The sequence below is a fragment of the Mobula birostris genome, chromosome 11 (genome assembly GCF_030028105.1).
Source record: "Mobula birostris isolate sMobBir1 chromosome 11, sMobBir1.hap1, whole genome shotgun sequence".
Classification (NCBI taxonomy): Eukaryota; Metazoa; Chordata; class Chondrichthyes; order Myliobatiformes; family Myliobatidae; genus Mobula; species Mobula birostris.
The window spans coordinates 1,908,247-1,935,704 of record NC_092380.1 but is presented as its reverse complement, the minus strand read 5'-3'; the positions used below and the strand labels follow the sequence as shown (position 1 = coordinate 1,935,704).

Below are 27,458 nucleotides of genomic sequence, written 5' to 3'. Positions count from 1 at the left end.
TAGCCCACCCCTGAATCAACCACAGGTAGGAGTATGTACAGAGAATGTGTCCGCTCCAGGCAGTGTGGACAAACACGACAAAGACGGACACAAAGGTCTATCATCCTTCCACTGGCGCTCCCTCGTCACCACCGCCTCTCACTTCATCCTCCCTACCTTCCTAGGGCTCTCCCTCCTCGCTACCCACCCTCCTTACCGCCTCTCCCCATCTCTACCTCTTTATTTATCTCCTCCGCTCTCTGCATTTCCAACTCTCTCCGCAAAACTTTCTTCTCCCTCTTCCCCAAAGTCCTCTCTCCCTATCCACACGATTTTCTCTCTCATTCCCCCTCCTCTGCCCCTCTCTCCATCCACTTCCTATCTCCCTCCCCTCCCCATCTCTATCTCTCCCCCACGTCTTCCCCTCTCTCCAGCTTCCCGTCCCCTCTGACTCTCTCCCTCCGCTGCACTCTCTTCGCCCCTCCTATCTTTCTCCTCCGTCCCCCTCTCTTGCCCCTCCCACATACCACGCTCTCCTTCCCCTCCGCCCCTTTCTCTCACTCCTTCCCTCTCTGTCTCTGTGGCTCCCCTCTCCCCTCCCCTCCACCCCTGCCCCTCGTCAATCCCTCCACTCTCCTCTCTGCACGGCTCCCATCACTTCCTCCTCTCTATTTAAAACACCCTATCTCTTTCTGTCTCCCTCCATTCCCCTCCAGCCTCTCCCTTACACCCCAGCTCCGTTTCTCACCGCCCCCAGAGGTGCCACAGAGGGGAGCAGAACACAGCCCGGTGAAAACTTGCAGTTACCTGGGGAATTTCGGTCGGCGCGGGTGAGTAACGTGTGGCAAAGAGAGGGAGCGAGACGTCCGACCAACCCCCGCTGAAAAGCGGACGGGCAGGGAGAGCTTGTGTTGGAGGAGCGACGGCCGAACTGTGAATCGCGCTCGCTCCGGTTCTTAAACGGTCCGAGAGGGGGCGCGCCTCGTCACACGCAGAACAGAACAGCACCGCACCTGACAAACCCATCAATTTAGTTATTCCGTTTCTGTAAATTCTCCTGCGATTTGCTCTTCTGTATTCTACAGAGGAGATGTACCAGTTTGGTGCAAGGACCGGGGAGCAATCTTTACCAGGAAAGATTGAGCAAGCTGGGGCTTTTCACTTTAGTGCGAAGGACAATTAGAGGTGACACGACAGAGATGTGCAAGAAGCATAAATAGAAAGGAGATTCAAAGACTTTATCAGAACAGAAATGGTTAATACGCAGGTCATAATTTTAGGGTGAATATATAGGTTCCTGAATCTTCAGGCTGTTGTGCTTCGTCCCTGATGGTAGTATTGTAAAGAGGGCAAGACTCGGATTTCGAGGGTCCTTACTGATGGATGCCACGTTTTTGAGGCACCGCCTCTTGTAGAAGCCCTCAATGTCGGGGAAAAGTTGTACCCATGACGGGGCTGGCTGAGTCGAGGAATCTCTGCAGCCTCTTGTCATCATATGCGCTACAGCAGCTAGACAAGGCGACGATCCAGCCAGGCAGAACGCTCTCCGCCGTACCCCGGTGGAAATCTGCAAGTCTTCGGTGATACACCAAATTTCCCCAAATTCCCAGTGAGGCAGAGCCCTGGGCGTGTGTCCTTCGTGATCGTATCGATATGTTGGGCTAGGGGAAGACCGGCTCGATGTTGGCGGCCAGGAACTTGAAGCTGCTCACCCTTTCCACAGCTGACCCTTCAATAAGAACTGCTGCGCCTACTTTACGTCTTATCCACTTGCGTGGCGATCATTGAACTTTGAAACTGGATCAAGAACAGCTCTATACCTTCTGCCATCAGATTTCCGAACTGTCTATGATCTCATGAACACGATTTCACTATTCCTGCTGCTTTAGTTTTATAATTTATAGCACTTTTAAAGTATTGCACTTCACTGCTGCCGTAAAACAACAAATTTGACGGCAGGTCAGTGAGTTAGATAGCACGAGTAAGATCCATTCGGCTCATCTTATATTTTTATTATATTTTTATTATATTTATATTATATCATCGCATATTTTTCTGTATTGCCAATGTCTCTCTAACCTTTGCCCGTCCTCATGTGCGATTATGAGAAAAAAGGAAATTGCCTTTTACACCACCAGCCGCCTATGTGCGATTATGTCAGTCAGACAGTGGGTGCCGTCCCGAATCGGGGGTTGGCGGCTGTGCACCTCCATCTTCTTCGATAGTGCGACAGCGCCGAGTACAGCCTCTCCTCCAGTTTGTTCTCGCTGGCCACCTTGGCACCACCCACCGCCGCCCCCGCCGAACTCGAGCCCGAGGCCGTGTCGGCCTCCAGCCGTGGCCGCTTCTTCGAGCTCGGCCCTTCCTTAGGCGGTGGCCTTAGGCAGATCCAGGCACACGGTGCAGAGTCCAAATTCATCATGTCTCTTCTAACGAAGCGCATAGCATATGATTCATAGATTCGTGGTGAGTCTTTAATCTCTTCCACGGAAGATGGCCGTTGGCTCACAAGGAGCTCATCCGCCCTTTGTCAGCCCTTGTTTATTTTAGTCCTGCTGGGCGTCCTCCCACCCTCCTCACCAGACTAAGTCCCGTGGGGGAGCCGGCCCAAGTGGTCGACCACTTGACCACGACCCCCGGCAGAGCGCCGGGCGCCCGCCCCCCGCCGAATCTCTCCGAGCGCCCGGCGCCCAACCGAAAAACCATAGTGCGGTTATATTACATTTTAAATGATGTAATTGTACCCAGATCATTCTTTGCACTTTGATCTCATTTAAATATTTACCCTTCCTCCCCTTCCTTCTGCGATCTCTTCCTTCCTTCTCTCTCTCCATCCATTCCCCCTCTGTTCCGTCTTTCGTCTCCCTACCCTCCCTTTTCCTTCCCTCCACTACCTTTTTCTCCACCCCTCCTCCTCCACTCCTCACATTCACTTGTCTCCTTTTCCTCTTCCTCCGAATCCCCTCTCCTCTCCCTCTTAACCCTTCCCTCGCTCTCTTTCCCTCCCCCTCTTTCCCTCTACCCTCCCCCACTCTATCTCATTCTTCCCTTCCCCTCTCCTTTCTCGCCCTCTGCATTCCCTTGCTTCACTGTAGGCTCCCCGCACGCTGGGGGAAAGACTGTGATCACTGAGCTGATTTGTGGCCCTCGTGATCGTATATAGCTCGGTGTTTGTGCCGAACTAAATTAACTTCCTTCTCTCCCCACCCCCCATCCCTCCATTTACTGGACTGGACATCATGTGTCTATCTTATACCCTCTTGAACATCTCTTTCATATCTTCCTCGACTGCCACTCCCAACCCCAGCAGCACATTCCATGCGCCCTCCACTCTGTGGGAAAAACACACTCGCCCCACACATCCCCCTTGAACTTCTGTCACCATGACTGCAAGCCCTCTAGTGTCGGACATTTCCACCCTAATGAAAAACATGCTGGCTGTCTATTGTATCTTCTATAAGGCTCCCCTCAGCCGCCGCCACTCCAGGGAAAGCAACCCACGGTTGTACGACCTCTTCTTATAGTCCAAGCCTTCTCAATTGCATTTCTATTGACACACCTGTCCAGATACATCCCGGCTTGGCCCGGCAACTGCTCTTCCCGTGATCACCAGAAACCACAGAGACTTATGGGCATAGACTGAGCACATCATGGAAACCAGCATCCGCACCACGAACTCTGTCTAATCTTCCTGCTGTTCGGTAAAGCAGCCGGCAAAGACCCCCACTCACACCGGGAATTCTCTCTTTTACCCGTTCCCATCGGGCAGAAGATACAAAAGCCTGAAAGTACAGCTTCTACCCCACTGTTGTAAAACTATTGAACAATCCCAGAGTATTGTTGGACTCTTCACCTCCCAATCTACTTTATCGCAGCTCTTGCGCCCTATTTTCCGCCAGCACTGCACTTTCTCTTTCGCTGTTGCATTTTATTCTGTTATTATTTTTCCTGTGCTACCTCAATGTACTGTTATAAAGAATTGATCCGTATGCACTTTATGCAAACCAGCATTTTCCCTGTATGTCGGCACATGTGGCAGTAATAAAGTAAACCAATTCTAATTCCAATTCCAACTCCAAGCTGGAAGTGAAGGTGGGAAGTGACGAAGGGCTGAGGGTGTTGTAATAGAGCTTTGACCAGCGACCGATCCGCGTTTGAGATTGATTAACGGAAGCCAGGGGTAGGCGCTGCCATCGCCGCCTGAATGGACAGACAGTTGATCTTGAGGCTTTATATCTTCGAGGTGTCAGACAGTTAAAACAAAGAAAAGAGAAGCTCGAGGCTATGTTTTGTTTTCCTTCCCTTCTTTATATCTGCTCAGGTAGGACTGTACAGATGCCAGACCGGATAGTGGAATGCTCCTCTCGTGGGAGGTGAGTCGGCAGGGAGACCTCCAGTGTCCCTGACGACTACAACTGTGAGAAGTTCATCCATCTGCAGGTTCCAGCAATCCGCGTTAAGCATTTGGAGCTGGAACTAGACCTCTGGATCATTAGGGAGGCTGAAGGGGAGATAGAAAGTTAGTCACACACAAGATGCAGGTACAAGAAACTGGGTAACAGTCAGGAAGGGGACAGGGGTTAATAAGCCAGTACAGAGTACCCCTGTGGCCATCCCCCTCAACAATAGGTATATCACTTTGGATACTCTCGGGTGCAATGACCTAACAGAGCAAAATCACAGTGGTCGGGTCTCTGGCAGGAAGTCTGGCTCTGTAACTCAGAAGGGACACAGGGCGAAGAGGAACACTGTGGTGATAGGGATTCGTTGGTTAGGGGAACGGACAGAAGGTTTTGTGGGCGAGAACGAAATTCCCGGATGGTGTGTTGCCTCCCGGGTGCCAGGGCCAGGATATCTTGGATCCAATCCTCGACGTTTTTAAGAGGCAAGGTGAGCAGCCAGGGGTCGTGATCTATGTACACACCAATGACGTGGGGCTGGACAATTGACGAGGTTCTGCTCAGCGAGTTCAGAGAGTTAAGTGCGAAGGTAAGGACAGGAACTCCAGGCTTGTGATCTCAGGATTGCTATCCGTGCCACGTGCTAGTGAGGCCTGAACTAGGAAGATTGTATAGTTTCGTGAGTGGCTAGGGAGTTGGTGTAGAAGAGAGGGTACAAGCTTTTGGATTATTCGGATTCCTTGCGGGGAAGGTGGGACCTGGTACAGAAGGGACGGTTACATCTGAAATGGAGGGGGTCTGATATCTTAGCTGGATCTAGAATGCCGGAACAGTTAGTGGAGAGGTTGTGGAGGCAGATGGTGCCTAAGACCTCAGACAAAGTCAGGAAACGAAAGTTTGAGCATTGTGCGACTAGTGTCCTGAGCTTCTTATATTTCAAAGCAAGAAGTGTCGTAGGAAAGCCGGATGAGCTCAGGGCATGGATAAACACCTGGAATAAACGTTGCTGCCATTAGTGAGACTTGGTTGCTGGAGAGTCTGGACTGGCAGCTCAGTATTCCGGGGTTCTGTTGGTTTAGACGTGACAGAGCGGGAGAGATTAAAGGAGGAAGGATGGCGTTACTAGTCAGGGAAAATGTCACGGCATTGTTCCGTTAGGGCAAACTGGAGAATTCGACTAGTGAGCCGTTATGGGTGGAAATGAGAAATAAGAAAGGAATGACCACGTTAATGGGGGGTCAAGAAACATAACATTGTTATATGAGATGATTTTAACTTTCCGCAAATTCGAAGTTTCCTTCATCCATACTTAGAAGTCCCAACGAGAGTGCGTGCAATATTGGATCTGCTATCAGGGGATCAGACAGGGCAGGTAGCAGAGGTTCGTGTAAGGGAACGCTTTGCATTCAGTGATCACAATGCCATTGGTTTCAAATTAAATATCCGAAGAGATAAGTCTGGTCTGCGGGCTGAGATGCTAAATTGGAGAAAGGCCAGTTTTGATGGTGTCAGAAAGGATCTCGCAGTGTGTATTGGGACAGGCTGTTTTCTGGCAAAGGTGTCCTTGGTAAGTGGGAGGCTTTCAAAGAGAAATTTTGAGAGTACAAAGCTTGTATGTGGCTGTCAGAATAAAAGGTAAAGATAACTAGTGTAGGAAAGCTTGGTTTTCAAGAGATATTGAAGCCCTGGTTAAGAGAAAAAAAGGAGGTGCACCGCAGGTATGGACGAGTAGGAACTGCTTATGGTGTACAAAGAACGCAAGAGAACCCAAGATAGAAACAAGGAAGGCTAAAAGAAGGCATGGAGTTACTTTTGCAGACAAGGTGAAGGAAAATCCTAAGAGATTCTACGGGTATGTTAAGAGTAAAATTGGTTCTCTGGAAGACCAGAATGGGGGGCCAAAAGTGGTTGGGGATATCTTAAATGCATTATTTGCCTCCATATTTACTCGGGAGACGAATGCAGAGCCTACAGAAAGTTGCATCAACTTCATAGACCCTGTGTAGCTTACAGAGGAGGAGATGTTGGCTACCCTGAGGCAAATCAAGATGAAAAATCCCCAGTGCCCGACAAGGTGTTCCCTCAGACCCAAGTGCAGAAATTGTCAGGGCCTTAACAGAGATAATTCAAACATCATTAGCGGCAGGAGAGGTACAACAGGAAGAGAGGAAGCTAATGTTGTTCTGCTGTTTTAAAAAGGCTCTAAGCATAAACCAGGAAATTACAGGCCAGTGATGAATCGAAGGTATTCTAAGGGACCAGATATATCGGTATTTGGATAAACATAGATTGATTGAGGTTAGTCAACATGGCTTCGTGGGCGGTAGATCATGTCTATCCAATCTTAAAGAGCTTTTCGAGGAAGTTATCAGGAAAGTGGATGAAGGCAAGGCAGTGGATGTTGCCTTTAGGGACTTTAGAAAGATATTTCACAAAGTCCGACGTGGGAGCTGGTTAAAGAGGTTCAGTTGCTCGGCTTTCAGGATGAGAGAAATTGAATTATACTTTATACTTTATAATTTATACTTTATTGTCGCCAAACAATTGATACTAGAGCGTACAATCATCACAGCGATATTTGATTCTGCGCTTCGCGCTCCCTGGAGTACAAATCGATAGTAAGTATTAAAAATTTAGATTATACATCATAAATAGAAAATAGAAAAAGGAAAGTAAGGTAGTGCAAAAAAAAAACCGAGAGGCAGGTCCGGATATTTGGAGGGTACGGCCTAGATCCGGGTCAGGATCCGTTCAGCAGTCTTATCACAGTTGGAAAGCAGCTGATCCCAAATCTGGCCATACGAGTCTTCAAGCTCCTGAGCCTTCTCCCGGACGGAAGATGGACGAGAAGTGTGTTGGCTGGGTGGGTCGTGTCCTCGATTATCCTGGCAGCACTGACATTGGCTTTGTGGGGGAAGCCGGAGAGTGGTAGCAGAGGGTTGCCTCTCTGACTGAAGGCCTGTGACTAGCGGTGAGCTACAGGGATCGATGCCGGGTCCGTTGTTGTCTGGCATTTATATCAGTGATATGGATGATAATGTGGTTAACTGGATCAGCAAATTTGCGGATGAGAACAAGAATGATGCTGCAGTGGTCCGTGAGGAAGGCTAATATTGCTTGCAGCGGGATCTGCATCAGCTGGAAAAATTGCCTGAAAATGGCAGATGGAATTTAATGCAGATAAGCGCGATGTTTTGCACCGGTAGGACCAACCAGGGTAGGTCTTACACAGTGAACAGTAGGGCACTGAGGAGTGTGGTAGAACAACGGGATCTGGGAATGCAGGTACATAATTCGTTGACTATATTCTTTAGAAGTGGAAGATTGAGAGGAGATTTGGTAGTGCCATACAGAATTATGAGGGATATGCATAGGGTAACTGAAAGTAGGCTTTTCCCACCGAGGTTGGGTGGGACTACAACCAGAAGTCGTGGTTTGGGGGTGAAAAGTGAAACGATGGAGGGCAAGATGAGGGAAAACTTCTTCATTCAGAGTGTTGTGAGAGTGTGGAATGAACTGCGAGCCTGAGAGGTCCACGCAATTTCGATTTCAACGTTTAAGAGGGTTTGATAGGTACATGGATAGTAGGGATATGGAGGGCTATTTGTCAGGTGCAGGTCCAGGAGTAGGCAGATTGAATGGTATCGGCATGCATTTGATGGGCTGTATTTCTGTATAACTCTATGATTCAAGGTAACGGAAAAGCATGGAATAGGGGGGGGGGGGAGCCCGTGAGAGGAGTGTGTGGATGACACAACCCTTGACGAAGGGTCTCGGCCCGAAACGTCGACTGTACCTCTTCCTAGAGATGATGCGTGGTGCTTGAATTTGTGATTTCTAGTCAACACTCCCACCTAGCGGTATCGTGTCGCAATGATAGGACCCCTCGATGTACTGATCCACAAGCGTTTCAGTGACTCTTAGATAGAGGCATGGATATTCAGAGACCCAAGTGACTGTGCATACAGTGGAACACGTTTAAAACCTGGAGGAAGTCAGCAGGTCGGGTAGCATAGAAAACTTTGACAGATTTCTATGCATGCACAGTGGAGAATATCCTGACTGGTTGCATCACGGCCTGGTATGGAAACGCCAATGGCCAGGAACGGAGAAAGCTGCTGAAAGTGGTGGATACAGCCCAATGCAAAGCAGGCAGACTCTACTCCACCAATGACTATACTTACACAGAGTACAGCATCCATCGTCAAAGAACCGCAAGATTCAGGCCGTGTTCTCTTCTCGCTGCCGCCATCAGGAAGGAGGTACCGGAGCTTTAGGTCCCACAACACCAGGTTCAGGGTCGAGCGGCGTGGATAACTTCACTCACCTCGGCTCTGGACTGATTCCACAACCTACAGACTCGTTCTCAAGGCTCGTCAACTCAGGTTTTCAGTATTAGTTTCATTTGCACGGTTTGTCTTCTTTTCCACGTTGATTGTTTGTCAATCTTTGTTCGTGTACACTATTTTATTGTATTTCTCCTTTTATTTCCTGTAAATAACTGCAAGCAAGTGAAACTCCAGAGGTAACATACTGGATATGTACATTGGTAACAATTTTACTTTGGACTGAGTTTTGATCTATGTCGGCTCGTTAGACGCTTGAATACTGACTTCGAACAACAAAGAGGGCCAGGGGCGGGGCGGGGGGACTGGGTGGTGTGGGGGTGGTGGGAAGCTCTGTAGCAGTAGGGGCTTTTCCTAACACAGTTTGTCGCCAGTCGCAAGAGGTCTTACAGAGCTTGCGACAAGACACCACTGGGTGTCAGTGTTCTGTACAGATCGCAGCTAAGAATTCAGAATTCAAATTCATAATCAGGTTTATAATTACTGAGATATGTCAAGAAATTTTGTATTTTGCGACAGAAGTACAGAGGAGGACATAAAGCAGTGTTGACCAGCACACCATCCTCAATCGCTTTCTGGTCCAGGGGTGTCGCGACAGCAACATTTCAGCCACCGTCAGCGGCACCAGAGACTTGATAATGGACTTCAGGAATGGGAGATTGGGAGAACACTGCCCAGTCCTCTTCGAGGAATCTGCAGTGGAAAGGGTGAGCGGTTCAAGATCCTGGACGTCAGTATCTCAGGAGATCTAAGGCCCAACACATTACTGTGATCACGAAGAAGGCACGACAGCAGCTGTACTTCACTGGGAGTTTGAGAATAATCAATAAGGCATCAGGGACTAGCACATTTCTGCAGATGTATAATAGAGAGCGTTGTCATTAGTTGCATCACTGCCTGGTATAGATGTGCCAATGCACAGGAATGCTCGAGATTGCAAGGGACCGTAAACTCATCCAGCTCCATCACGGATACAAACCTCCGTACCACCAGCGTAAGCTTGAAAAGCCTCAGATAGGCGGCATCCATCATTAGGCGCCCTCACCAACCGCGGACTGAGATTGGGCGGGGGTCTCGGACTGAGAGAAGAAGTGGGTTCAACTGGAGACAGTTGCACGGTGGGGCTCCTAATACAGACATACATACCGACGCGCCCCCTCACACACACACAAACACACACACACACACACACACACAAATATGATTAGAGCATTGGCTGATTGGTAGGAGGCAGCGAGTGGGAATAAAAGGATCCTTTTCTGGTTGGCTGCCAGTGACTAGTGGTGTTCCACAGGGGTCGATGTTAGGACCACTTCTTTTTATGCTGTATATAAATGATTGAGATGATGCCTTTGTTGCTAAGTTTGCAGATGATACGAAGATTTGTGGGGGGCAAGTCAAGTAGTGTTGAGGAAACAGGTAGAATGCAGTGGGACGTAGGGACGTACAATTTTGGAAAATGCATGCTCATGCATTTTGGACGTAGAAATAAATTTGCGGACTATTTTCTAAACAGGGAGAAAATCCAGGAATCTGAGATGCAAAGGGACTTGGGAGTCCTTGTGCAGAACACCCTGAAGGTTAACTTGCAGGTGGAGTCGGTGGTGAGGAAGGCAAATCCCATGTTAGCATTCATTTCAAGAGGTCTAAAGAGCAAGGGTGCGATGCTGCGGTTTTTTAAGGCAGCGGTGAGACCTCACCTTGAGTATTGTGAAAGGTTTCGAGCCCCTCATCTTCGAAAAGGTGTGCTGACATTGGAGAGGGTCCAGAGGAGGTTCACAATGATTATTCTGGGAATGAAAGCTTTATCATACGAGCAACGTTTGATGGCTCTGGGTCTGTACTCGCTGGAATTCAGAAGAATGAGGAGGGATCTCATTGAAACCTATCGAATGTTGAAAGGCCTAGACAGAGTAGATGTGGAAAGGATGTTTCCCATGGTGGGAGAGTCTCGGAGAAAGAGGCACCATTTCAGGACAGGCGGGCGCCCTTTCAAAGCAGCGATGCGGTGAAATTTCTGTAGCCAAAAGGTGATGAATTTGTCGAATTTGTTACCAAAGGCAGCTGTGGAGGCCAGGTCATTGAGCGTATTTAAGGCAGAGTTTAATAGGTTCATGATTGGACATGGCATCAAAGGTTATGGAAGAAGACTGGGAAGTGGGGTTGGGGAGGAGAAAAAAAGGATCAATCATGATTGAATAGCGGAACAGGCTCGATAGGCCAGATAGCCCAATTCTGCTCCTATGTCTTATGGTCTTATGGTCTAATTCCACTCCGCTATTTCATCATGGCTGATCCCGGATCCCACTCAACCCCACACACCTGCCCTCTCATCATATTCGTTGATGTCCTGTGTTACATACCTCGTGGGTATCTTGTGACTGTCTTATGACCATGATGTAATTGAGTATCTTGTAAGCATGATGTAATGGTCTTGTGATGGTGGAGTGATGTAATTTTCCCGCCAGTGTGAGGTCACGTGATGACATGTTCCCTTCAGGTATATAAAGGGAAACCTCTGTTGTCATGCAGTTTAGTTCGTCAGTTACGTCGTTATGCTGTGTATTCCTCTCATGACGTAGTTTCGTTTTAAAGTGGAGTTTTACTTTCTATTGTAAGGTAAAATCGTTGTGCCGGTAGTTTCGCCAATCACTGCCAGTTTTTGAGTGTTGCACCTTTTATTTACCTTTACAGTCTAGTATTGGAGAGTGAAGACCTTACTAAAGTATGGAAACCTGAAGGATTGAGTAAAGTTGGTGTCGTTTGGCGGCTTTATAAAGGATCGACCTTATTGAATCCTCTTTCAGGAATAGTGGCCTGCATCTGAGATAACCCCTGCAAGATCAGAAAGGTTTGTGCAGTGTTCATCATCCAGGAAAAAGGTCAGTTCCTTTAAGCTGTTTAATTTCCTTCGTCGTGAATCCTTTGCACGGGATCAGCAGTAACGTCACGTATTCAAAGACATCCGTTTCCGGAGAAATCTCTCCTTAATGACTGTATAAATCACTCGGACTTTTAAATTTACCACTTTAAGAACTGTTCCAGAATTGCCGTATAGCAGTTAACTTCCGGTTAGGTTAGTCGTTTGAATACTTTTCGCTATTGTTGAGCAGAGTTTAATAAATGCTAATGTTTGTTTATAAAACCTGACTCAATTATATATTCATTGTTGCTGATGACGTAACACCTGACCGATCAGGAACCTATCATCTCCTGCTTTGAATGTACCCACGGACTTGGCCTCTGTGGCTGAGCATTCCACAGATTCACCGCCCTTTGGCTAGACAAATTCCTCCTGTCTTCTGCTCTAAAAGGTTGCCCCTCAATTTTGAGGCTGTGCCCTTTAGTTCTGGATACCTCCACCGGAGAAAACATCCTCTTCACATCCACCTTATTTAGTCCTTTAAACATCTGGTAGGTTTCAATGAGATCCCCACGCATTCTTCTAAATTCCAGAGAGTACAGGCCCAACGTTGCCAAACGCTGTCATATGTTAACCCCTTCGTTCCCGGAATCATTCTCACGAACCTCCTCTGGACTCTCTCCAATGACAATGCATTCTTTCTGAGATAAAGGGCCCAAAACTGTTGACAATACTCCAAATGTGGCCTGACTCATGTCTTTTAAAGCTTCAGCATTATCTCCTTGTTTTTAAATTCTAATCTCCTTGAAATAAATGCCGATATTACATTTGCCTTCTTTACCATAGATTCAACCTTTGAATTAACCTTTTGGGGGGATTGCACGAGGACTCCCAAGTCCTTTTTCTTCGAAGAATTCCTACAGATTGGTCAGGCAAGATTTTCCCTAACTACAGCCTTTTTATCATGTGTCTCCAAATACTCTGAGACCTCCTCCTTAATAATAGACTCTAATGTCTTCCCAACCACTGAGGTCAAACTAATTGAGCTATAGTTTCCATTCTTCTGGGATCTAGATCATTACTAATACCTCCACCATCTCTTCAGCCACCTCTTTCTGAACACTGGGGTGTACACCATCTGGTCCAGGTGACTTATCTACCTCGTACCTTTCAGTTTCCCAACTACCTCCTCTCTAGTTATAGTAACTTCACATCCTTCATGCCCCGACACCCGAAACTTCCGTCATACTGCTAGTGTCTCCCACAATGAAGACTGATACAAAATACTTATTCAGCTTGTCTGCTCTTTCGTTGTCCCCCATTACTACCTTTCTAGCATCGTTTTCCAGTGGACCAGTATCCACTTTTTTTTACACTTTATGTATCTGAAGAAACCTTTGGTATCGTCTTTAATATTATTGGCTAGCTTACCTTTGTATTCCATCCTTACATTCTTTTTTAAACAATATTTTTATTGAATTTTACATCTATTTCACATATGCAAATAAACAATAATAATAATTAAACTAATTAGTGAAACGTCCTCATGTTTTTCACAATCATCAAAGAAAAAGAAATATAACATTTCACAGACTTCACATTATTAACAAAGAAATAAAATAAAAACGCATCAGAAAAAAAACCGTAGAAGCTCTCAACAACACAGCTTTTTCAAAATGACTATGCGCCTTGACGTCCAGGAAACTCCGATAAAGGTTTCCACACATTTTCAAATTCTCCTGCCCTTCCTCTGGTTATGTAAGTCAGTCTCTCCAATACAATACAAGATGTCATCTCCTTCACCCATACATGTATCGAAGGTATATCCATTTTTCTCCAAGATAAAGCTATCATCCTCCTGGCCTGCAGGAGGTCAAAGTCAATTAAAATCGACTGTTTTGAACGAACAGTAAAGTTCTTTGGATATATACCTAGTGCACACATTTTTGCTTGGTGAGGCACCTTTACTCCAACAATCTCAGTTATAGTCTGAACAACTATTTTCAAGTATTTTTTTAAAATTTTGGACAGTCTCATACACAGTGAAACAGCGTACCTTTTTCTTCTAAGCATTTAACACAAGTGTCCGGGATGTCAGGGGACCAACCGTTCAGTTTGGCCGGGGTAATATAAGTGCTCAGTAACCATTTGTGTTGTAATAGCTTCATTTTCGTATTAATTGATTGTTTTGGGGCTTTTAAGCATGCCATTTCCCACTCAATTTCTTGTATGTCGTCTTGAACATCCGGTCTCCTTGTCTCTAGCCTGTCATATGACATCAAAGCTGTATAGAATAAAGAAATCTGACTACTCCCGTTTAGGTTTAGAAGTGTGAAATTTTCAAAATGTGATCGTGGTGGTTCAGATATTAAATGCTTATATTTTGATAGTATGAAATATTTCAGTTGCAAATATTTTAAAAAAGTGTTTTTTAGGAATATGGTGTGACTGACACAATTGATCAAACGTAATAAGATTACCATTCATATAAAGGTCCTCTATTTTCTGCAGACCCTTGTCTGCCCAGATTCTGAAACCACCATCTGCTCTTCCTGCCCTGAAGTCTGTATTGCCCCATATTGGGGAGAAGCGAGAAATGGGAGGAGTATCTTTAAATATTTTGATGTGCTTTTACCAGATGTCAACAGCATTTTTAAGGAAGGGGTTCTCGGTTGTTCTTTTCAGACTTCTTGGATCTGCAGAGTATAGACAGAGCTTTAATGGGAGGTTTGGTACTGATGTCTGTTCACTATTCACCCAGGCTGGAAGGGCCTCCATTGAGAAACAAAACATTGCAGAACGTAACTGAGCAGACCAATAATACCATTTCAGGTTCGGAAGCCGTAGCCCCCCGCCTTCCATAAGGCAGGTATAGCAGCCCAAGTCTCAGTCTAGATTTTTTATTACTCCAAATGACATTACTAAAAACACTGCTAAGTTTATCAAAAATTATTTTGGTAGTGGGAGAGGAAGTGATTGAAAAAAGTATAGAAATGTTGGTAATATATTCATTTTGATCATGTTTAAACGGCCAATTATTGATATGGGAATTGTTATCCATCGATCCAACGTCTCCTTCACTTCACCCACTAGTGGGTCATAGTTCGTTGGGACGATCGTTTTAACTTCAGGGGTAATTTCGACACTAAGGTAGGTAAATCCTTCCTTTGCATTTATAAATGGGGTTTTATGACCAATTTCAATCTTTCTTCTTTGTTCAAAAATAGTATTGATGATTTTGAGTTGTCAATGTTATAACCAGACAACTGCCCAAACAATTCAATCTGTTGCATTAAGTTTGGAATACTGACGGATAAATTTGTTTAAAAAAGCAATCACGTCTTCAGCATATAAGGATATTCTGTGTTCCTGTTCTCCCAGCTGGATGCCTGACAGGCCTGTTTGCGTTCTTATTGCCATAGCCAGGGGTTCTATGGCCAGTATAAACAACATCGGTGACAAAGGACATCCCTGGCGAGTAGATCGCTCTAAGATGACTGGTTTAGAAACTATACTATTTGTTAAGACACTGGCTATTGGATTTGTATATAAAATCTGAATCCATTTATGGAAGTTCTATCCAAATTCAAATCTAGGCAATACATTAAATAAATATGGCCATTCCATTCTATCGAAGGCCTGCCTAGCATCCAGTGATCATACTGCTATATCTTTAGCGTCAAATTTTTCATGAATTATGATAAAACTGCTTCTAATATTATGGAATCTTTGTCGTTTTTGCACAAAACCAGTCTGATCATTATGAACTAGATGTGTGATATAAGGATCTAATCTTCTTACTGAGGCTTTACGAAGCTTTTTTTGTGACTTATTAGACTTATCGGTCTAAATGAGGAACATTCTGTAGGCGGTTTGCCTGGTTTCAAGATCAGCGTTATCACCGCCAGCCTTAAAGAGGGTGGCAGAGTTCCATTCCGATGAGATTCGTCATACATATTTGAGAGTGGGACTAGTGATTTTTCTTGAAATGTTTTGTAGAATTCAATTGGTAGTCGTCAGGCCCTGGGGCTTTACCACTGTTAATATTTTGGATAACCTGTGATAACTCTTCAATTGCCATACTTCTATCTAACTCCTTTTTTGCATCTTCTGTCAGTGTCTGGAATTGAAACTGATCCAGAAATATGTCCCGTTCTTCTAAGGCTTGGGGGCATTCTGATCTATATAAATATTCATAAAATTCTCTAAAACTGTTATTAATCCCCAATGGATCTACTGTTAGGCTTTCTGAAGAGGTTATTGTACTGTTAATTGCTCTATCAGACTGTATTTTTTAATTCTCCATGCCAAAAGTTTCCCAGCTTCTTCTCCTTGATCGTAGTAAGATTGTTTCAGCTACATTAAACTTTTTGCAGCTTTATCAGCGGATAATTTATTATATTTGGCTCTCAAAAGTAGCAGATCTCTTTGTTTTGTTGGATCATCCCTTTCATTTAGTTCTATCTCTAAAGATTTAATTTGTTTTTCCAAAATTTCCATCTCTATTTTTTGTTGCTTGGCCTTGGAGCTTGTATAACTGATGATTTCTCCTCTAATATATGCCTTGAATGCCTCCCATCTCGTGCTGGCACTAGTTTGATCTGTATTTAACTCAAAATAACTATCTATTTTAGTTCCCACAAATTTAACGAAGTTCGGGTTTTGTAGCCATCTCACCTGAAATCCCCAGTTAGGGGGAACTGTGAATACATTTCTCTATGTGAATACTTAATGAAATAGTAAGCATGGTCGCTGATCACTATGCTATCCTCCCAGCAACTTATAATCTTTGATAAGAGCTCTCTTGAGACAAGAAAATAATCAGTACGACAACGAGATTTACATGTACTTGAATCGCAAGAGTATTCTATTTTGCCAGGGTTTTGTTCTCTTCATACTTCAACCAAATTTATGTCCACAATGTATCGCTTTAGTAATTTTCTAGTTTGTGCCTTATAGGTATCACAGCCTGTAGAGTGATCCATTGCTGGGTTTAAAGTGCAATTAAAGTCTCCTGCAATGATATAAAAGCCCTGTAAAGTGGACATAGTAAGGATTTTTTCTTTTAAAATTAGGATTATCCTCATTTGGGCCATATATACTGACTAGGTTTAATGTGAAAGAGAGGATATTACCTTGCGTGATAACATACCTTCCGGCTGAGTCTTGGATTATTTTCACAGTATGAAATGGTATCGTTCTATGAATAAGAATAAGTACACCTCTAGCAGAGTTGTTGTATGTTGCATATATTACTTGGCCAGGCCATCTACTCTGTACCAATTTTATATCTGAGACTGTCAGATGAGTTTCTTGAAGAAAAATTATTTTGGACTTAAGCTGTTTGATCCTATTCATAACCTGTTTCAATTTGATTAACCTCTTTAGTCCCCTAACATTCCAGCTTGTGACTTTTATATTAGAGATATTCTGAGTGCTCGTTTGTTCCATATATAGTACATGTCAATTACACCGGGAAAGGAGTAAGAAATATTACTACTGTGTTGGGTGCACGACATACGTAAAGAAAAACAAAAAACACATATACATTTACACATTTGAACTCTTGAATTCCCCCTCCCTTCCTCAAAACAAAAAACTATAGGGCTTGTGTTGATCCACTCTATGGAGGAGCAGATAAACTATGCGAACCTAACTCCATAGGCAACTAGTGGTGTCCATCAACCATGCACCTTATTATATCATGAACATTATATACTCAACCCACTCAGCATAAAAATAAAATCAAAGTAGCCACTGAACTGTATTGCCAGTATTGCCTATTATAAATAGTCATTCAGGTCCGTGGAGTTCCATCTCAATAGAATCAAGGTTTCCACAAACAAAAATGTTATAAATAATAAAAATAGGCAAAATAATAAAGCTATTCTGGCGGCAAAAACAACCTCTTAAGTACAGTATCTTTTCAAGAATAGAATAAAAGAGGCTAAAGTGGCAGTTCTAGTTAAAAAAAAAATGAAGGAAGAAAAAAGATGTCTTCTGGGACTCAGTGCAGTCTTATACCGGTTGAGCAGTCAGTATCAGCCGATTCTCATGGGTATGAAAGTAAACAAATCTCATCACTGCCTTAATCAGATCCTTCAGGCGTGTCCTCGATGGAAATCATCCGCCTCTTTCGGTGGTGAAAACAGGTGTATTTTCCCATTGTGAAGGACCCTCATCTTGCATGGATTATGTTGAAATCCGCGGAAAGTCCCTTTTTCGACGAACACCCTTCTGACCGTGTTGAACTAGTTTCGCTGTCGCGTGGTCTCAGCTGAGAAGTCCCGAGCGAAAAAAAAGCTTGTTTCCCTCACACGTGATATTACTCTGTTTAGTGGAGCGGAAAACAAACTCCTGATCTTGAAGTTTCAGGAACCGAATGAGAACCGCTCTGTTCTGGTTTGGTTTCGGCGGTGCTGGAGTTCGGTGAACTCTTTCTAGAATGGAGGATCTGTGTCGGTGACCAGCTCCAGCCAGCGCGGTACCGCGTTTTGTATGAACTCCAGCGGTGGCTGGTTTCCCCCAGCACCCTCCCAGAGGACGAACAACCGCAACTTTTTCCTTTGATTCCAATTCTCCAGATCTTCAGTCTTGTATTCCAAGTAGGCGATTCGTTTCATGCTGTCGGTTAGTTCAGTCTTGTTCTTTCCCAGGTGCTCCTCTGTCGTCATTATGCTGTTTTCAGCCTCTTCCATCCGTGTGGTATTAGAAGCAACATTTCGCTTCACCTCTGACATGTTTCTTCGGCAGCTGAACGGGGCATGACTACGCAAGGGCGTGGAAGTCGGACCGTGAGGCAGCAGGAGTATTTAAAAGAGAGCAGATTAACGGAGCGGGCGACGTTGCAGCTGGCGACGGAGTGGAGGGAGACAGAGTAGGAAGGCTTTGGCTCCTGAGGCTTCGGTGAGCAGAGGCTGAGGAAGAGCTTCACTCCAAGTGAGGTAAGGCCGGGTAAGTTCCTTTAACAAATCTAATTACTGTACCTTAAGAGTAGGTAATGGAGGCAGCAGTTCGGGCAGTCGAGTGCTCCGTTTGCAGGATGTGGTAAGTCAGGGCGAGCACAATTGTCCCTGATGACTACACCTGTAAAAGGTGCATCCAGCTGCAGCTCCTGACAATCCGAGTTAGGGAACTGGAGCTGGAGCTGGATGAACTTCGGATGATTCGGGAGGCAGAGGCAGAAATAGAGAGGAGTTACAGGGAGATAGTCACCCCTAAGAATCAGGAGACAGGTAGCTGGGTGACTGTCAGGAGAGGGAAGGGGAATAGACAGAATGAGCAGAGCACCCCTGTGGCCATTCCCACCAATAATAAGTACATCATTTTGGATACTGTTGATGGGGACGACCTACCAGGGACAAGTTGCAGTGGTTGCGTCTCTGGCACCGAGATGGGACCCTCAACTCAGAAAGGAAGGAGGGAAAAGAGGAGAGCAGTAGTGATAGGGGATTCGATAGTTAGGGGGACAGATAAGAGGTTCTCTGGAAGAGATCGAGAATCTCGGATGGTTTGTTGCCTCCCTGGTACCAAGGTCTGCGATATCTCGGATCGAGTTCTCAGTATGCTCGAGAGGGACGGTGAGCAGCCAGATGTCGTGGTCCATGTAGGGACCAATGACGTGGGTAGGAGGAGTGAGGAGGTCCTGAAAGGTGAGTTTTGGGAGTTAGGCGCCAAGTTAAAGGACAGGACCTCGAGGATAGCAATCTCAGGATTGCTACCAGTGCCACGTGCAGGCTGGTTTAGAAACAGTAAGATAGCGCAGATCAACACGTGGCTGAAGACATGGTGCTGGAGGGAGGGCTTCAGATTTAGAGATAATTGGGCAGTTTTCGAAGGAGTGGAGCTTTGAGGCTTTGACTCGAGAGGCTTCGACGAGAAGAGGCGGAGGACAAGCTAGCTCGCAGTTAGTTTTGACAATGTCTCCCTGAGACGGTGATGTGCCTCTCATGTGAGATGTGGCAGTCTTGGGGGAACTCCCCTCTCCCGCAGAGTGATATCTGCCAGAAGTGCATACGGCTGGGCGATCTGGAAGACCGCGTAAGGAATCTGGAGCAGCAGCTGGATGACCTTCTACTCATAAGGGAAAATGAGGCAGTCATAGATGAGAGCTACAGGGAGGTAGTCACACCTAGGCTGTCGGAAGCAGGTCGTTGGGTGACAGTCAGAGGGGGGAAAGCGAAGGTGAGCAGACAGGTAGTGCAGAGCACCCCTGTAGCCATTCCCCTGAATAAGTTTACCGTCCTGGATACTGTCGGCGGGGACGACCGACCAGGTGTGAGCCATGGTGGCAGGGCCTCCGGCACTGAGTCTGACCCTGTGGTGCAGAAGAGTGGGATGGAGAAGAGGAGAGCTGTCGTCATTGGAGACTCTATAGTCAGGGGAGCAGACAGGAGATTTTGTGGACGTGAGAAGGACACCCGCATGGTTTGTTGCCTCCCGGGTGCCAGGATCCGGGATGTCTGTGACCGGGTGCACGACACCCTGGTACGAGAGGGAAAGCAATCAGAAGTCGTGATACATGTTGGGACCAACGACATAGGCAGGAAGAGGGATGAGGTCCTGAAGTGTGAGTTTCGGGAATTAGGCAGAAGGCTGAAGAACAGGACCTCAAGGGTGGCGTTCTCAGGATTGCTGCCAGTGCTACGTGACAGTGATGGTAAGAATTGCAGGAGATGGCAGTTGAATGCATGGCTGAGGAGTTGGTGCAGGGAGCAGGGTTTTAGATTTTTGGATCATTGGGATCTCTTCTGGGGAAGGTGGGACCTGTACAGATTGGATGGGTTGCACCTGAACTCGAGGGGGAGCAATATCCTTGCAGGTAGGTTCGCTGGCATGGTTCGAGAGGGTTTAAACTAATTTGCGAGGGGGATGGGACCCAGAGCGATAGAGCAGTGAAAGAAGTGCACGGAGTAAAGCCAGATCTAACATATAGAGAGGCTTTGAGGAAAGAGAAGCAGAATAAACGGTATAAAGACAGTAAGGTAGAAGGGCTGAAATGTGTGTACCTCAATCCAAGAAGCATCAGGAACAAAGGTGATGAACTGAGAGCTTGGATACATACATGGAATTATGATGTAGTGGCCATTACAGAGACTTGGCTGGCACCAGGGCAGGAATGGATTCTCAGTATTCCTGGATTTCAGTGTTTTAAAAGGGATAGAGAGGGCGGAAAAAGGGAGGAGGGGTGGCATTACTGGTCAGGGATACTATTACAGCTACAGAAAGGGTGGGTAATGTAGTAGGATCCTCTTTTGAGTCAAAATGTGTGGAAGTCAGGAACAGGAAGGGAGCAGTTACTCTGTTGGGGGTATTCTATAGGCCCCCTGGTAGCAGCAGATATACAGAGGAGCAGATTGGAAGGCAGATTTTGGAAAGGTGCAAAAATAATAGGGTTGTTATCATGGGTGACTTTAACTTCCCTAATATTGATTGGCACCTGATTAGTTCCAAGGGTTTAGATGGGGCAGAGTTTGTTAAGTGTGTCCAGGACGGATTCCTGTCACAGTATGTGGACAGGCCGACCAGAGGGAATGCCATACTAGATCTAGTACAAGGTAATGAACCGGGTCAGGTCACAGATCTCTCAGTGGGTGAGCATCTGGGGGACAGTGACCACCGCTCCCTGACCTTTAGCATTATCATGGAAAAGGACAGAATCAGAGAGGACAGGAAAATTTTTAATTGGGGAAAGGCAAATTATGAGACTATAAGGCTAGAACTTGCGGGTGTGAATTGGGATGATGTTTTTGCAAGGAAATGTACTATGGACATGTGGTCAATGTTTAGAGATCTCTTGCGGGATGTTAGGGATAAATTTGTCCCGGTGAGGAAGATAAAGAATGGTAGGGTGAAGGAACCATGGGTGACAAGTGAGGTGGAAAATCTAGTCAGGTGGAAGAAGGCAGCATACATGAGGTTTAGGAAGCAAGGATCAGATGAGTCTATTGAGGAATATAGGGTGGCAAGAAAGGAGCTTAAGAAGGGGCTGAGAAGAGCAAGAAGCGGGCATGAGGAGGCCTTGGCGAGTAGGGTAAAGGAAAACCCCAAGGCATTCTTCAATTATGTGAAGATAAAAAGGATGACAGGAAGGAAGGTAGGACCGATTAGAGATAAAGGTGGGAAGATGTGCCTGGAGGCTGTGGAAGTGAGCGAGGTCCTCAATGAATATTTCTCTTCGGTATTCACCAATGAGAGGGAACTTGATGATGATGAGGACAATATGAGTGAGATTGATGTTCTGGAGCATGCTGATATTAAGGGAAAGGAAGTGTTGGAGTTGTTAAAATACATTAGGACAGATATGTCCCTGGGGCCTGACGGAATATTCCCCAGGCTGCTCCACGAGGCGAGAGGAGAGATTGCTGAGCCTCTGGCTAGGATCTTTATGTCCTCGTTGTCCACGGGAATGGTACCAGAGGATTGGAGGGAGGCGGATGTTGTTCGCTTGTTCAAAAAAGGTAGTAGGGATAGTCCGGCTAATTATAGACCAGTGAGCCTTACGTCTGTGGTGGGAAAGCTGTTGGAAAAGATTCTTAGAGATAGGATCTATAGGCATTTAGAGAATCATGGTCTGATCAGGGACAGTCAGCATGGATTTGTGAAGGGCAGATCATGTCTTACAAGCCTGATAGAGTTCTTTGAGGAGGTGACCAGGCATATAGATGAGGGTAGTGCAGTGGATGTAATCTATATGGATTTTAGTAAGGCATTTGACAAGGTTCCACACTGTAGGCTTATTCAGAAAGTTAGAAGGCATGGGATCCAGGGAAGTTTGGCCAGGTGGATTCAGAATTGGCTTGCCTGCAGAAGGCAGAAGGTGGTGGTGGAGGGAGCACATTCAGATTGGAGGATTGTGACTAGTGGTGTCCCACAAGGATCTGTTCTGGAACCTCTACTTTTCGTGATTTTTATTAACGACCTGGATATGGGGGTAGAAGGGTGGGTTGGCAAGTTTGCAGACGACACAAAGGTTGGTGGTGTTGTAGATAGTGTAGAGGATTGTCAAAGATTGCATGGAGACATTGATAGGATGCAGGAGTGGACTGAGAAGTGGCAGATGGAGTTCAACCCGGAGAAGTGTAAGGTGGTACACTTTGGAAGGACAAACTCCAAGGCAGAGTACAAAGTAAATGGCAGGATACTTGGTAGTGTGGAGGAGCAGAGGGATCTGGGGGTACATGTCCACAGATCCCTGAAAGTTGCCTCGCAGGTGGATAGGGTAGTTAAGAAAGCTTATGGGGTGTTAGCTTTCATAAGTCGAGAGATAGAGTTTAAGAGTCGCGATGTAATGACGCAGCTCTAAAAAACTCTGGTTAGGCCACACTTGGAGTACTGTGTCCAGTTCTGGTCGCCTCACTATAGGAAGGATGTGGAAGCATTGGAAAGGGTACAGAGGAGATTTACCAGGATGCTGCCTGGTTTAGAGAGTATGCATTATGATCAGAGATTAAGGGAGCTAGGGCTTTACTCTTTGGAGAGAATGAGGATGAGAGGAGACATGATAGAGGTGTACAAGATAATAAGAGGAATAGATAGAGTGGATAGCCAGCGCCACCTCCCCAGAGGACCACTGCTCAATACAAGAAGGCATGGCTTTAAGGTAAGGTGTGGGAAGTTCAAGGGGGATATTAGAGGAAGGTTTTTTACTCAGAGAGTGGTTGGTGCGTGGAATGCACTGCCTGAGTCAGTGGTGGAGGCAGATACACAAGTGAAGTTTAAGAGACTACTAGACAGGTATATGGAGGAATTTAAGGTGGGGGCTTAAATGGGAGGCAGGGTTTGAGGGTCGGCACAACATTGTGGGCCGAAGGGCCTGTACTGTGCTGTACTATTCTATGTTCTATGTTTCCAGGGAAGGTGGGACCTGTTCCGGCGGGACGGTTTACATCCGAACTGGAGAGGGACAAATATTCCTGCAGGTAGGTTTGCTTGAGAGGCTTCGATGGATTTAAACTAGATACAAGGGGGGAGGGGAAACAGAGTGTACAACAGATGTAGGGGAGAAGGAAGAAAAAGAAAAATAGTAAAGTTGTTGGCACCGTTAGTGATAAGCACAGAGTAAGAGGTGGAACATTTCTTAAATGCATTTAATTTAATGCTAGGAGCATTGTAAGAAAGGTGGATGAGCTTAAAGCATGGATTGATACCTGGAAATATGATGTGGTAGCTATTAGTGAAACATGGCTACAGGAGGTGTGTGATTGGCAACTAAATATTCCTGGATTTAATTGCTTCAGGTGTGATAGAATCGCAGGGACAAGAGGGGGAGATGTTGCATCGCTTGTCAGAGAAAATATTACAACGGTGCTCTGGCAGACTAGATTAGAGGGCTCGTCTAGGGAGGTTATTTGGGTGGAATTGAGGAATGGGAAAGGTGTAGTAACACTTATGGGGCGGTATTATATACCACCAAATGGGGAGCGAGAATTGGAGGAGAAAATTTGTAAGGAGATAGCAGATATTTGTAGTAAGCACAAGGTTGTGATTGTGGGAGATTTTAATTTTCCACACAGAGACTGGGAAGCCCATTCTGTAAAAGAGCTGGATGACTTGGAGTTTGTGAAATGTGGGCAGTATAGTTTTTTGCAGCAATACATAAAGGTACCAACTAGAGAAGGGGCAGTGTTGGATCTCCTGTTAGGGAATGAGATAGGTTAGGTGACGGAGATTTGTGTTGGGAGCACTTCGGGTCCAGTGATCACAATGTTATTAGTTTCAATATAATTATAGAGAAAGATAGGTCTGGACCTAGGGTTGAGAATTTTGATTGGAGAAAGGCTAACTTTGAGCCGATGCGAAAGGATTTAGAAGGAGTGGATTGGGATAATTTGTTTTATGGGAAAAATGTAATAGAGAAATGGAGGTCATTTAAAGGTGAAATTTTGAGGGTACAGAATTTTTATGCTCCTGTTACGGTGAAAGGAAAGGTTAAAAGTTTGAGAGAGCCACGGTTTTCAAGGAATATTGGAAACTTGGTTCGGAAAAAGAGAGATATCTACAATAAATATAGGCAGCTTGGAGTAAATGAGGTACTCGAGGAATATAAAGAATGTAAAAAGAATCTTAAGAAAGAAATTAGAAAAGTTAAAAGAAGATATGAGGTTGCTTTGGCGAGGTGAAAATAATTCCCAAAGGTTTCTACAGTTATATTAATAGGAAAAGGATAGTGAGGGATAAAATTGGTCCCTTAGAGAATCAGAGTGGACAGCTATGTGTGGAGCCAAAAGAGATGGGGGAGATTCTGAACAATTTCTTTTCTTCAGTATTCGCTAAGGAGAAGGATATTGAATTGTGTAAGATAAGGGAAACAAGTAGGGAAGTTATGGAAATTATGATGATTAAAGAAGAGGAAGTACTGGCACTTTTAAGGAATATAAAAGTGGATAAGTCTCCGGGTCCTGACAGGATATTCCCTAAGACCTTGAGGGAAGTTAGTATGGAAATAGCAGGGGTTCTGACAGAAATATTTCAAATGTCATTAGAAACGGGGATGGTGCCGGAGGATTGGCGTAGTGCTCATGTTGTTCCATTGTTTAAAAAAGGTTCTAAGAGTAAACCTGGCAATTATCGGCCTGTGAGTTGACGTCAGTGGTAGGTAAATTGATGGAAAGTATTCTTAGAGATGGTATATATAATTATCTGGATAGACATGGTCTGATTAGGAACAGTCAACATGGATTTGTGCGTGAAAAGTCATGTTTGACAAATCTTATTGAATTTTTTGAAGCGGTTACTAGGAAGGTTGACGAGGGTAAAGTGGTGGATGTTGTCTATATGGACTTCAGTAAGGCCTTTGGCAAGTTCCACACGGAAGGTTAGTTAGGAAGGTTCAATCGTTAGCTATTAATCTTGAGGTAGTAAAATGGATTCAGCAGTGGCTGGATGGGAGACGCCAGAGAGTGGTGGTGGATAACTTTTTGTCAGATTGGAGGCCGGTGTCTAGTGGTGTGCCTCAGGGATCTGTGCTGGGTCCAATGTTGTTTGTCATATACATTAATGATCTGGTTGATGGGGTGGTAAATTGGATGAGTAAGTACGCAGATGTTACTAAGATAGGTGGAGTTGTGGATAATGAAGTAGGTTTTCAAAGCTTGCAGAGAGATTTAGGTCAGTTAGAAGAGTGGGCTGAAAGATGGCAGATGAAGTTTAATGCTGATAAATCTGAGGTGCTATATTTTGGTAGGGCTAATCAAAATAGGACATACACGGTAAATGGTAGGGCATTGAAAAATGCTGTGGAACAGAGGGATCTAGGAATAATGGTGCATAGTTCTCTGAAGGTGGAATCTCATGTGGATAGGGTGGTGAAGAAAGCTTTTGGTATGCTGGCCTTTATAAATCAGAGCATTGAGTATAGGAGTTGGGATGTAATGTTTGAAATTGTACAAGGCATTAGTGAGGCCAAATTTGGAGTATTGTGTACTGTTTTGGTCACCGAATTATAGGAAAGATGTCAACAAAATAGAGAGAGTGCAGAGAAGATTTACTAGAATGTTACCTGGGTTTCATCTCCTAAGTTACAGAGAAAGGTTGAACAAGTTAGGTCTTTATTCTTTGGAGTGCGTAGAAGGTTGAGGGGGGACTTGATAGAGGCGTTTAAAATTGTGAGGGGGATTGATAGAGTTGACGTGGTTAGACTTTTTCCATTGAGAGTGGGGAAGATTCAAACAAGAGGACATGAGTTGAGAGTTAGAGGACAAAAGTTTCGGGGTAACATGAGGGGGAACTTCTTTACTCAGAGAGTGGTGGCTGTGTGGAATGAGCTTCCAGCAGAAGTAGTTGAGGCAGGTTCGATGTTGTCGTTTAAAATTAAATTGGATAGCTATACGGACAGGAGAGGAATGGAGCGATATGGGCTGAGTGCAGATCTGTGAGACTAGGTGAGAGTTGGAGTTCGGCACGGACTAGAAGAGCCTAGATGACCTGTTTCCGTGCTGTAATTGTTATATGATCATATGGTTATATTGTTTTCCAAGGCAGCGACAGAGCTGGCCATTTTACCCAGGTGGTCATCTATACATAGAAACATAGAAAATAGGTGCAGGAGAAGGCCATTCGGCCCTTCGAGCCTGCACCTCCATTTATTATGATCATGGCTGATCATCCAACTCAGAACCCTGCACCAGCCTTCCCTCCATACCCCCTGATCCCCGTAGCCACAAGGGCCATATCTAACTCCCTCTTAAATATAGCCAATGAATTGGCCTCAACTGTTTCCTGTGGCAGAGAATTCCACAGATTCACCACTCTCTGTGTGAAGAAGTTTTTCCTAATCTCAGTCCTAAAAGGCTCCCCCTTTATCCTCAAACTGTGACCCCTCGTTCTGGACTTCCCCAACATCGGGAACAATCTTCCTGCATCTAGCCTGTCCAATCCCTGTCCAGTTTGGATCCTAGCGAAGTAACTTTAGTTCAGCTAGCACCGCCGTTAGCTCCGCCATGTTACTAGTAGCTTCCTCGTCTTGCTCTGTCGATGGACTGTTGATTTTTGGTTTTTGGGAGCCGCGTCTTCGGGTGAAAATATGACAGTTCTTGATTGCAGTCATTTTATGACACAGTCCGAGTTCAGTTTGTATTATTAACTTAGTGTTTAAAAGTTGTGTAGTGCAAGGTTGTACGGCGCCTCCACGTTAAGCTGCCATCTTGGTTCGTGGCTCCATAGCACCCCCATCTTTACATTCTTAAAGACTTTCTAGTTGCCTTCTGTTGGCTTTTAAGAGCTTCATAAACCTCTAACTTCCTACTAGTCTTTGCTCTATTATATTCCCTCTCTTTGGTTTTTATGTCGGGTTTGACTTGTCTTGTTAGCCATGGTTGTGTCATCTTTTCTTTAGAATACTTCTTCCTCTTTAGGATTTGTATATCCTGT

At 45.2% G+C, this 27,458-nt stretch overlaps 2 protein-coding genes across 4 annotated transcripts in view; one reads left to right on the top strand and one right to left on the bottom strand.

The window, feature by feature from the left end:
* LOC140204723 (integrin alpha-X-like) overlaps window positions 1-916 on the bottom strand; it is a 119,276-nt gene extending 118,360 nt beyond the window's left edge. The window contains exon 1 of the mRNA XM_072271445.1: window positions 787-916. The gene's annotated coding sequence lies outside the window, so the exon portion shown is untranslated. The remainder of the gene's footprint in view (window positions 1-786) is intronic.
* The window catches only part of LOC140204724 (integrin alpha-M-like), a 67,667-nt gene continuing 40,782 nt past the window's right edge, over window positions 574-27,458 (top strand). Inside the window, exons 1-4 of one of the 3 annotated variants that reach the window (XM_072271452.1) lie at window positions 574-809; window positions 11,420-11,607; window positions 18,342-18,532; window positions 23,443-23,509. The gene's annotated coding sequence lies outside the window, so the exon portion shown is untranslated. Of the gene's footprint in view, window positions 810-11,419; window positions 11,608-18,341; window positions 18,543-23,442; window positions 23,510-27,458 lie in introns of all 3 variants that reach the window. The other 2 variants (XM_072271453.1, XM_072271454.1) reach the window with 2 other exon arrangements.